Raw genomic sequence first — 13,904 nt, forward strand, 5'->3', positions numbered from 1 at the left:
TGTACAAAGGCAAAGGGGATAAGAGTGCGTGCTCAAATTACAGAGGTATAAGTTTGTTGAGTATTCCTGGTAAATTATATGGGAGGGTATTGATTGAGAGGGTGAAGGCATGTACAGAGCATCAGATTGGGGAAGAGTAGTGTGGCTTCAGAAGTGGAAGAGGATGTGTGGATCAGGTGTTTGCTTTGAAGAAAATGTATGTGAGAAATACTTAGAAAAGCAAATGGATTTGTATGTAGCATTTATGGATCTGGAGAAGCCATATGATAGAGTTGATAGAGATGCTCTGTGTAAGGTATTGAGAATACATGGTGTGGGAGGCAAGTTGTTAGAAGCAGTGAAAAGTTTTTATCGAGGATGTAAGGCATGTGTACGTGTAGGAAGAGAGGAAAGTGATTGGTTCTCAGTGACAATGTAGGTTTGCGGCAGGGGTGTGTGATGTCTCCATGGTTGTTTAATTTGTTTATGGACGGAGTTGTTAGGGAGTTGAATGCAAGAGTTTTGGAAAGAAGGGCACATATGAAGTCTGTTTTGGATGAGAGAGCTTGGGAAGTGAGTCAGTTGTTGTTCGCTGATGATACAACGTTGGTTGCTGATTCATGTGAGAAACTGCAGAAGCTGGTGACTGAGTTTGGTACAGTGTGTGAAAGAAGAAAGTTAAGAGTAAATGTGAATAAGAGCAAGGTAATTAGGTACAGTAGAGTTGAGGGTCAAGTCAATTGGGAGGTAAGTTTGAATGGAGAAAAACTGGAGGAAGTAAAGTATTTTAGATATCTGGGAGTGGATCTGGCAGCGGATGGAACCATGGAAGCGGAAGTGGATCATAGGGTGGGGGAGGGGGCGAAAATCCTGGGAGCCTTGAAGATTGTGTGGAAGTGGAGAACATTATCTCGGAAAGAAAAAATGGGTATGTTTGAAGGAATAGTGGTTCCAATAATGTTTTATGGTTGCGAGGCGTGGGCTATGGATAGAGTTGTGCGCAGGAGGGTGGATGTGCTGGAAATAAGATGTTTGAGGACAATGTGTGGTGTGAGGTGGTTTGATTGAGTAAGTAACGTAAGAGTAAGAGAGATGTGTGGAAATAAAAAGAGCGTGGTTGAGAGAGCAGAAGAGGGTGTTTTGAAATGGTTTGGGAACATGGAGAGAATGAGTGAGGAAAGATAAACCAAGAGGATATATGTGTCGGAGGTGGAGGGAACGAGAAGTAGTGGGAGACCAAATTGGAGGTGGAAAGATGGAGTGAAAAAGATTTTGTGTGATCGGGGCCTGAACATGCAGGAGGGTGAAAGGAGGGCAAGGAATAGAGTGAATTGGATCGATGTGGTATACCGAGGTTGACGTGCTGTCAGTGGATTGAATCAGGGCATGTGAAGCGTCTGGGGTAAACCATGGAAAGCTGTGTAGGTATGTATATTTGCGTGTGTGGACGTATGTATATACATGTGTATGGGGGTGAGTTGGGCCATTTCTTTCGTCTGCTTCCTTGCGCTACCTCGCAAACGCGGGAGACAGCGACAAAGCAAAAAAAGAAAAAAGAAAAAAAAAATATATATATATATATATATATATATATATATATATATATACATATTTTTTTTTTCTTTTTTTTTTTGCTTTGTCGCTGTCCACCTACAATTTGGTCTCCCCCTTCTCCTCGTTCCCTCCACCTCCGACACATATATCCTCTTTTTCAACCTTTCCTCACTCATTCTCTCCATGTGCCCGAACCATTTCAAAACACCCTCTTCTGCTCTCTCAACCACGCTCTTTTTATTTCCACACATCTCTCTTACCCTTACGTTACTTACTCGATCAAACCACCTCACACCACACATTGTCCTCAAACATCTCATTTCCAGCACATCCATCCTCCTGCGCACCACTCTATCCATAGCCCACGCCTCTCAACCATACAACATTGTTGGAACCACTATTCCTTCAAACATACCCATTTTTGCTTTCCGAGATAATGTTCTCGACTTCCACACCTTCTTCAAGGCTACCAGAATTTTCGCCCCCTCCCCCACCCTATGATCCACTTCCGCTTCCATGGTTCCATCTGCTGTAAGATCCACTCCCAGATATCTAAAACACTTTACTTCCTCCAGTTTTTCTCCATTCAAACTCACCTCCCAATTGACTTGACCCTCAACCCTACTGTACCTAATAACCTTGCTCTTATTCACATTTACTCTTAACTTTCTTTTTCACACACTTTACCAAACTCAGTCACCAGCTTCTGCAGTTTCTCACATGAATCAGCCACCAGCGTTGTATCATCAGCGAACAACAACTGACTCACTTCCCGAGCTCTTTCATACCCACCAGACTTCATACTTGCCCCTCTTTCCAAAACTCTTGCATTCACCTCCCTAACAACCCCATCCATAAACAAATTAAACAACCATGGAGACATCACACACCCCTGCCGCAAACCTACATTCACTGAGAACCAATCACTTTCCTCTCTTCCTACACGTACACATGCCTTACATCCTCGATAAAAACTTTTCACTGCTTCTAACAACTTGCCTCCCACACCATAAATTCTTAATACCTTCCCCAGAGCATCTCTATCAACTCTATTATATGCCTTCTCCATATCCATAAATGCTACATACAAATCCATTTGTTTTTCTAAGTATTTCTCACATACATTCTTCAAAGCAAACACCTGATCCACACATCCTCTACCACTTCTGAAACCACACTGCTCTTCCCCAATCTGATGCTCTGTACATGCCTTCACCCTCTCAATTAATACCCTTCCATATGATTTACCAGGAATACTCAACAAACTTATACCTCTGTAATTTGAGCACTCACTCTTATCCCCTTTGCCTTTGTACAATGGCACTATGCACGCATTCCGCCAATCCTTAGGCACCTCACCATGAGTCATACATACATTAAATAACCTTACCAACCAGTCAACAATACAGTCACCCCCTTTTTTAATAAATTCCACTGCAATACCATCCAAACCTGCTGCCTTGCCGGCTTTCGTCTTCCGCAAAGCTTTTACTACCTCTTCTCTGTTTACCAAATCATTTTCCCTAACCCTCTCACTTTGCACACCACCTCGACCAAAACACCCTATATCTGCCACTCTATCATCAAACACATTCAACAAACCTTCAAAATACTCACTCTATCTCCTTCTCACATCACCACTACTTGTTATCACCTCCCCATGTATATAACGCTGTCTCCAGCGTTAACGAGGTAGCGAAAGGAACCAAACGAAAGAAATGACCAAACCCACCCACATTTACATGTATATACAAACACGTCTACAAACGCACATATACGTACCTATACATCTCAACGTAGACATATATATACACACACAGACATATACATATGTACACATGTACAAAAACCATACTGTCTGCAATAATTCATTCCCATCGCCACCCCGTCACACATGAAATAACAACCCCTCCCCACTCCATGTCCGCGAGGTAGCGCTAGGGAAAAACAACAAAGGCCACATTCGCTCACACTCAGTCTCTAGATGTCATCTAATAATGCACCGAAACCACAGCTCTCTTTCCACATCCAGGCCCCACAGAACTTTCCTTGGTTTACCCCAGACGCTTCACATGACCTGGTTCAATCCATTGACAGCACGTCGACCACGGTATACCACATCGATCCAATTCACTCTATTCCTTGCACACCTTTCACCCTTCTGCATGTTCAGGCCACGATCACTCAAAATCTTTTTCACTCCTTCTTTCCACCTCCAATTTGGTCTCCCCTTTTCTCCTCGTTCCCTACACCTCTGACACATATATCCTCTTGGCCAATCTTTCGTCACTCATTCTCTCCATGCGACCAAACCATTTCAAAACACCCTCCTCTGCTCTCTCAACCACGGTCTTTTTATTACCACATATCTCTCTCACCCTATTATTACTTACTCGATCAAACCACATCACACCACATATTGTCCTCAAACATCTCATTTCCAGCACATCCGCCCTCCTCCGCACACCTCTATCCATAGCCCACGTCTCGCAACCATATAACATTGTGGGAACTACTATTCCTTCAAACATACCCATTTTTGCTTTCCAAGGTAATGTTCTCGACTTCCACACATTTTTCAACGCTCCCAGAACTTTCGCTCCTTCCCCCACACTATGATTCACTTCTGCTTCCATGGTTCCATCCGCTGCTAAATCCAATCTCATATATCTAAAACACTTCGCTTCCTCCAGTTTTTCTCCATTGAAACTTACCTCCCAATTGACTTGTCTCTAAGCCCTACTGTACCTAAAAACCTTACACTTTTTCACATTTACTCTCAGCTTTCTTCTTTCACATACTTTACCAAATTCATTCATCAGCTTCTTCAGTTTCTCACACGAATCAGCCACCAGCGCTGTATCATCAGTGAACAACTGACTCACTTCCCAAGCTATCTCATCCACAACAGACTGCATACTTGCCCCTATTTCCAAAACTCTTGCATTTACCTCCCTAACAACACTATCCATAAACAAATCAAACAACCATGGAGACATCACGCACCCCTGCCGCAACCGACATTCATTGAGAACCAATCACTTTCCTTTTTTCCTACACGTACACATGCCTTACATCCTCGATAAAAACTTTCACTGCTTATAACAACTTTGCTCCCACACCATATATTTCTAATACCTTCCAGAGAGCATCTCTATCAACTCTATTATATGCCTTCTCCAGGTCCACAAAAGCTACAAACAAATCCATTTACTTTTCTAAGTTTTATTCACATACATTCTTCAAAGCAAACATCTGATCCACACATCATCTACCACTTCTGAAACCTATCCCTGGGGATAGGGGAGAAAGATTACTTCTCACACATTCCTCACGTGTCGAAGAAGGCGACTAAAGGGGACGGGACTGGGGGCAGAAAACCCTCCCCTCCTAGTATTTTAACTTTCTAAAAGGGGAAACAGGAGACGGAGTCACGCGGGGAATTCTCATCCTCCTCGAAGGCTCAGATTGTGGTGTCTAAATGTGTGTGGATGTAACCAAGATGAGGAAAAAGGAGAGATACGTAGTATGTGTGAGAAAAGGAATCTGGATGTTTTGGCTCTGAGTGAAACGAAGCTCAAGGGTAAAGGGCAAGAATGGTTTGGGAAAGTCTTGGGAGTAAAGTCAGGGGTTAGTGAGAGGACAAAAGCAAGGCAAGGAGTAGCACTACTCCTGAAACAGGAGTGGTAGGAGTATGTGATAGAGTGTAAGAAAGTACACTCTAGATTGATATGGATAAAACTGAAAGTGGATGGAGAGAGATGGTTGATTATTGGTGCATATGCACCTGGGCATGAGAAGAAAGATCATGAGAGGCAAGTGTTTTGGGAGAAGCTGAATGAGTATGTTAGTAGTTTTGATACACGAGACTGGGTTATATTGATGGGTGATTTGAATGCAAAGGTGAGTAATGTGGCAGTTGAGGGAATAATTGGTGTACATGGGGTGTTCAGTGGTGTAAATGGAAATGGTGAAGATCTTGTAGATTTATGTGCTGAAAGAGGACTGGTGATTGGTAATACCTGGTTTAAAAAGAGAAATATACATAAGTATACGTATGTAAGTAGGAGAGATGGCCAGAGAGCGTTATTGGATTACGTGTTAATTGATAGGCGCTCGAAAGAGAGACTTTTCGATGTTAATGTGCTGAGAGGTGCAACTGGAGGGATGTCTGATTATTATCTTATGGAGGCGAAGGTGAAGATTTGCAGAGGTTTTCAGAAAAGAAGAGAGAATGATCGGGTGAAAAGAGTGGTGAGAGTAAGTGAGCTTGGGAAGGAGACTTGTGTGAGGAAGTACCAAGAGAGAATGAATACAGAATGGAAAAAGGTGAAAACTAAGGACGCAAGGGAGTGGGGGAGGAATGGAATGTATTTAGGGAATCAGTGATGGATTGCGCAAAAGTTTATTGTGAAATGAGAAGCGTGGGAGGTGGGCAGATTAGAAAGGGTAGTGAGTTGTGGGATAAAGAAGTGAGATTATTGGTGAAAGAGAAGGGAGAGTCATTTGGACGGTTTTTGCAAGGAAATAATGGAAATGACTGGAAGATATATAAAAGAAAGAGGCAGGAGGTCAAGAGAAAGGTGCAAGAGGTGAAAAAGAGGGCAAATGAGAGTTGGGGTGAGGGAGTATCAATAAATTTTAAGGAGAATAAAAAGATGTTTTGGAAGGAGGTAAATAAATTGCGCAAAACAAGGGAACAAATAAGAACTTAATTGAAGGGGGAAAATGGGGAGGTGATAACAAGTAGTGGTGATGTTAGAATGAGATGGAGTGAGTATTTTGAAGGTTTGTTAAAGGTGATTGATGATAGATTGGCAGATATAGGGTGTTTTGGTCGAGGTGGTGTTTAAAGTGAGAGGGTTAAGGAAAATTATTTGGTAAACAGAGAGGAGGAAGTAAAAGCTTTGCGGAAGATGAAAGCCGGCAAGGAAGCTGGTTTGGATGGTTATTATCATATTATTATTTTGCTTTCTCGCTGTCTACCGCGTTTGCGAGGTAGCGCAAGGAAACAGACGAAAGAAATGGCCCAACCCACCCCCATACACAATGTACATACATACACGTCCACACACGCAAATATACATACCTATACATCTCAATGTACACATATATATAGACACAGAGACACATACATATATGCCCATGCACACAATTCACACTGTCTGCCTTTATTCATTCCCATCGCCACCTCGCCACACATGGAATACCATCCCCCTCCCCCCTCATGTGTGCGAGGTATCACTAGGAAAAGACAACAAAGGCCCCATTCGTTCACACTCAATCTCTAGCTGTCAGCAATAATGCCCGAAACCACAGCTCCCTTTCCACATCCAGGCCCCACACAACTATCCATGGTTTACCCCAGACGCTTCACATGCTCTGAGTCAATCCACTGACAGCACGTCAACCCCGGTATACCACATCGATCCAATTCACTCTATTCCTTGCCCGCCTTCCACCCTCCTGCATGTTCAGGTCCCGATCATACAAAATCTTTTTCACTCCATCTTTCCACCTCCAAATTGTTCTCCCACCTCTCCTCGTTCCCTCCACCTCCGACACATATATCCTCTTGGTCAATCTTTCCTCACTCATTCTCTCCATGTGCCCAAACCATTTCAAAACACCCTATTCCGCTCTCTCAACCACGCTCTTTTTATTTCCACACATCTCTCTTATCCTTACATTACTTACTCGATCAAACCACCTCACACCACACGTTGTCCTCAAACATCTCATTTCCAGCACATCCGCCTTCCTGCGCACAACTCTATCCATAGCCAACGACATGCAGCCATACAAAATTGTTGGAACCACTATTCCTTCAAACATACCCATTTTTGCTTTCCGAGATAATGTTCTCGACTTCCACACATTCTTCAAGGCTCCCAAGATTTTCGCCCCCTCCCCCACCCTATGATTCACTTCCGCTTCCAAGGTTCCATCCGCTGCCACATCCACTCCCAGATATCTAAAACACTTTACTTCCTACAGTTTTTCTCCATTCAAACTTACCTCACAATTGACTTGACCCTCAACCCTACTGTCCCTAATAACCTTGCTCTTATTCACATTTACTCTTAACTTTCTTCTTTCACACACTTTATCAAATTCAGTCACCAGTTTCTGCAGTTTCTCACATGAATCAGCCACCAGCGCTGTATCATCAGCGAACAACAACTGACTCACTTCCCAAGCTCTCTCATCCACAACAGACTGCATACTTGCCCCTCTTTCCAAAACTCTTGCATTCACCTCCCTAACAACCCCATCCATAAACAAACTAAACAACCATGGAGACATCACACACCCTTGCCGAAAACCTACATTCACTGAGAACCAATCACTTTCCTCTCTTCCTATACGTACACATGCCTTACATCCTCGATAAAAACTTTTCACTGCTTCTAACAACTTGCCTCCCACACCATATATTCTTAATACCTATATACCTATATATACCTTAATACCTTCTAAAAAATGGGAAACAAAAGGAGTCACGCGGGGAGTGCTCATCCTCCTCGTAGACTCAGATTGGGGTGTCTAAATGTGTGTGGATGAAACCAAGATGTGAAAAAAGGAGAGATAGGTAGTATGTTTGAGGAAAGGAACCTGGATGTTTTGACTCTCAGTGAAACGAAGCACAAGGGTAAAGGGGAAGGGTGGTTTGGGAATGTCTTGGGAGTAAAGTCAGGGGTTAATGAGAGGACAAGATCAAGGGAAGGAGTAGCAGTACTCCTGAAACAGGAGTTGTGTGAGTATGTGATAAAATGTAAGAAAGTAAATCCTCTATTAATATGGGTAAAACTGAAAGTTGATGGAGAGAGATGGGTGATTATTGGTGCTTATGCACCTGGGCAAGAGAAGAAAGATCATGAGAGGCAAGTGTTTTGGGAGCACCTGAATGAGTGTGTTAGTGGTTTTGATGCACGAAACCGGATTATAGTGATGGGTGATTTGAATGCAAAGGTGAGTAATGTGGCAGCTGAGGGAATAATTGGTATACATGGGGTGTTCAGTGTTGTAAATGGAAATGGTGAAGAGCTTGTAGATTTATGTGCTGAAAAAGGACTGGTGATTGGGAATACCTGGTTTAAAAAGCGAGATATACATAAGTATACGTATGTAAGTAGGAGAGATGGCCAGAGAGCGTTATTGGGTTTGGATGGTATTGCAGTAAAATTTATAAAAATGGCGGTGATTATATTGTTGACTGGTTGGTAAGGTTATTCAGTGTATGTATGTTTCATGGTGAAGTGCCTGAGGATTGGCGGATTGCTTGCATATTGCCATTGTACAAAGGTAAAGGGGATAAAAAAGAGTGTTCAAATTACAGAGGTATAGGTATGTTGAGTGTTCATGGGAAATTATATGGGAGGGTATTGATTGAGAGGGTGAAGGCATGTACAGAGCATGAGATCGGGGAAAAGCAATATATATATATATATATATATATATATATATATATATATATATATATATATATATATATATATATATATATATATATATGTAAAATCCCTGGGGATAGGGGAGAAAGGATACTTCCCAGGTATTCTCTGCGTGTCGTAGGAGGCGACTGAAAGGGAAGGGAGCGGGTGGCTGGAAATCCTCCCCTTTCATTTTATTTTTTTTCAAAAGAAGGAACAGACAAGGGGGCCAGGTGAGAATATTCCATCAAAGGAACACTCCTCTATTCTTAACGCTACATTGCTAATGCGGGAAGTGGCGGATAGTAAAAAAAAAATCAATATATATATATATATATATATATATATATATATATATATATATATATATATATATATATATATATTTATATATATATATATATATATATATATATATATATATTTTTTTTTTTTTTTTACTTTGTCGCTGTCTCCCGCGTTTGCGAGGTAGCGCAAGGAAACAGACGAAAGAAATGGCCCAACACACCCCCATACACATGTATATACTTACGTCCACACACGGAAATATACATACCTACACAGCTTTCCATGGTTTACCCCAGACGCTTCACATGCCTTGATTCAATCCACTGACAGCACGTCAACCCCGGTATACCACATCGCTCCAATTCACTCTATTCCTTGCCCTCCTTTCACCCTCCTGCATGTTCAGGCCCCGATCACTCAAAATCTTTTTCACTCCTTCTCTCCAGATCCAATTTGGTCTCGCACTTCTCCTAGTTCCCTCCACCTCCGACACATATATCCTCTTGGTCAATCTTTCCTCACTCATTCTCTCCATGTGCCCAAAAAATTTCAAAACACCCTCTTCTGCTTTCTCAACCACGCTCTTTTTATTTCCACATATCTCTCTTACCATTACATTACTTACTCGATCAAACCACCTCACACCACACATTGTCCTCAAACATCTCGCTTCCAGCACATCCACCCTCCTGCGCAAAACTCTATCCATAGTCCACGCCTCGCAACCATACAACATTGTTGGAACCACTATTCCTTCAAACATACCCATTTTTACTTTCTGAGATAATGTTCTCGACTTCCACACATTCTTCAAGGCTTCCAGGATTTTCGTCCCCTACCCCATCCAATGATTCACTTCCGCTTCCATGGTTCCATCCGCTGCCAGATCCACTCCCAGATATCTAAAACACTTTACTTCCTCCAGTTTTTCTCCATTCAAACTTACCTCCCAATTGACTTGACCCTCAACCCTACTGTACCTAATAACCTTGCTCTTATTCACATTTACTCTTACCTTTCTTCTTTCACACACTTTACCAAATTCAGTCACCAGCTTCTGCAGTTTCTCACGTGAATCAGCCACCAGCGCTGTATCATCAGCGAACAACAACTGACTCACTTCCCAAGCTCTCTCATCCACAACAGACTTCATACTTGCCCCTCTTTCCAAAACTCTTCCATTCACCTCTCTAACAACCCCATCCATAAACAAATTAAATAACCCTGGAGACATCACACACCCCTGCCGCAAACCTACATTCACTGAGAACCAATCATTTTCCTCTCTTCCTACACGTACAAATGCCTTACATCCTCGATAAAAACTTTTCACTGCTTCTAACAACTTGCCTCCCACACCATATATTCTTAATATCTTCCACAGAGTATCTCTATTAACTCTATCATATTCCTTCTCCAGATCCATAAATGCTACATACAAATCCATTTACTTTTCTAAGTATTTCTCACATACATTCTTCAAAGCAAACACCTGATCCCCACATCTTCTACCACTTCTGAAACCATATTGCTCTTCCCCAATCTGATGCTCTATACATGCCTTCACCATCTCAATCAATACCCTCCCATGCAATTTACCAGGAATACTCAACAAAGTTATACCTCTGTAATTTGAGCACTCACTCTTATCCCCTTTGCCTTTGTACAATGGCACTAGGCACGCATTCCGCCAATCCTCATGCACCTCACCATGAGTCATACATACATTAAATAACCTTACCAACCAGTCAACAATACAGTCATCCTCTTTTTTAATAGATTCCACTGCAATACCATCCAAACCTGCTGCCTTGCCGGCTTTAATCTTCCGCAAAGCTTTTACTACCTCTTCTCTGTTTACCGAATCATTTTCCCTGACCCTCTCACTTTGCACACCACCTCGACCAAAACACCCTATATCTGCCACTCTATCATCAAACGCATTCAACAAACCTTCAAAATACTCACTCCATCTCCTTCTCACATAACCACTACTTGTTATCACCTCCCCATTAACTGAAGTTCCCATTTGCTCACTTGTCTTACGCACTTTATTTACCTCCTTCCAGAACATCTTTTTCTTCTCCCTAAAATTTAATGATACTCTCTCACCCCACTCTCATTTGCCCTCTTTTTCACCTCTTGCACCTTTCTCTTGACCTCCTGTCTCTTTCTTTTATACATCTCTCACTCAATTGCATTTTTTCCGGTGCAAAAATCGTCCAAGTGTCTCTCGCTTTTCTTTCACTAATAATCTTACTTCTTCATGCCACCACTCACTACCCTTTCTAATCAACCCACCTCCCACGCTTCTAATGCCACAAGCATCTTTTGCGCACTCTATCACTGATTCCCTAAATACATCCCATTCCTGCCCCACTCCCCTTACTTCCATTGTTCTCACCTTTTTCCATTCTATACTCAGTCTCTCCTGGTACTTCCTCACACAAGTCTCCTTCCCAAGCTCACTTACTCTCACCACCCTCCTCACCCGAAAATTCACTTTCCTTTTCTGAAAACCCATACAAATCTTCACCTTAGCCTCCACAAGATAATGATCAGACATCCCTTCAGTTGCACCTCTCAGCACATTAACATCCAAAAGTCTCTCTTTCGCGCGCCTATCAATTAACACGTAATCCAATAACGCTCCTTGGCCATATCTCCTACTTACGTACGTATACTTATGTATATCTCGCTTTTTAAACCAGGTATTTCCAATCACCAGTACTTTTTCAGCACATAAATCTACAAGCTCTTCACCATTTCCATTTACAACACTGAACACCCCATGTATACCAATTATTCCCTCAACTGCCACATTTCCCACCTTTGCATTCAAATCACCCATCACTATAACCCGGTCTTGTGCATCAAAACCACTAACACACTCATTCAGGTGCTCCCAAAACACTTGCCTCTCATGATCTTTCTTATCATGCCCGGGTGCATATGCAACAATAATCACCCATCTCTCTCCATCCAATTTCAGTTTTACCCATATCAATCGAGAATTTACTTTCTTACATTCTATGACATACTCCCACAACTCCTGTTTCAGGAGTACTGCTACTCCTTCCCTTGCTCTTGTCCTCTCACTAACCCCTGACTTTACTCTCAAGACATTCCCAAACAACTCTTCCCCTTTACCCTTGAGCTTCGTTTCACTCAGAGCCAAAACATCCAGGTTCCTTTCCTCAAACATACTACCTATCTCTCCTTTTTTCACATCTTGGTTACATCCACACACATTTAGACACCCCAGTCTGAGTCTACGAGGAGGATGAGCACTCCCCGCGTGACTCCTTCTGTTTCCCATTTTTAGAAAGTTAAAATACAAGGAGGGGAGGATTTCTGGCCCCCCGCTACCGTCCCGTCTCCTCTAGTCGCCTTCTACGATACGTGAAGAATGCGTGGGAAGTATTCCTTCACCCCTATCCCTAGGGATAACATATATATATATATATATATATATATATATATATATATATATATATATATATATATATATATATATATATATATACATATATATATATATATATATATATATATATATATATATATATATATATATATATATATATATATATATATATATATATATATATATACATATATATATATCGTTTTGGATTACGTGTTAATAGACAGGCGTGCGATAGAGAGACTTTTGGATGTTAATGTGCTGAGAGGTGCAACTGGAGGGATGTCTGATCATTATCTTGTGGAGGCTAAGGTGAAGATTTGTATGGGTTTTCAGAAAAGAAAAGTGAATGTTGGGGTGAAGAGGGTGGTGAGAGTAAGTGAGCTTGGGAACGAGACTTGTGTGAGACTGAGTACAGAATGGAAAAAGGTGAGAACAATGGAAGTAAGGGGACTTGGGGAGGAATGGGATGTATTTAGGGAATCATTGATGGATTGCGCAAAAGATGCTTGTGGCATGAGAAGAGTGGGAGGTGGGTTGATTAGAAAGGGTAGTGAGTGGTGGGATGAAGAAGTAAAAGTATTAGTGAAAGAGAAGAGAGAGGCATTTGGACGATTTTTGCAGGGAAAAAATGCAATTAAGTGGGAGATGTATAAAAGAAAGAGACAGGAGGTCAAGAGAAAGGTGCAAGAGGTGAAAAAAAGGGCAAATGAGAGTTGGGGTGAGAGAGTATCATTAAATTTTAGGGAGAATAAAAAGATGTTCTGGAAGGAGGTAAATAAAGTGCGTAAGACAAGGGAGCAAATGGGAACTTCAGTGAAGGGCGCAAATGGGGAGGTGATAACAAGTAGTGGTGATGTGAGAAGGAGATGGAGTGAGTATTTTGAAGGTTTGTTGAATGTGTTTGATGATAGGGTGCAGATATAGGGTGTTTTGGTCGAGGTGGTGTGCAAAGTGAGAGGGTTAGGGAAAATGATTTGGTAAACAGAGAAGAGGTAGTGAAAGCTTTGCGGAAGATGAAAGCCGGCAAGGCAGCAGGTTTGGATGGTATTGCAGTGGAATTTATTAAAAAAGGGGGTGACTGTATTGTTGACTGGTTGGTATGGTTATTTAATGTATGTATGACTCATGATGAGGTGCCTGAGTATTGGCGGAATGCGTGCATAGTGCCATTGTACAAAGGCAAAGGGGATAAGAGTGAGTGCTCAAATTACAGAGGTATA

This window comes from Panulirus ornatus, chromosome 4 (genome assembly GCF_036320965.1).
Source record: "Panulirus ornatus isolate Po-2019 chromosome 4, ASM3632096v1, whole genome shotgun sequence".
NCBI lineage: Eukaryota > Metazoa > Arthropoda > Malacostraca > Decapoda > Palinuridae > Panulirus > Panulirus ornatus.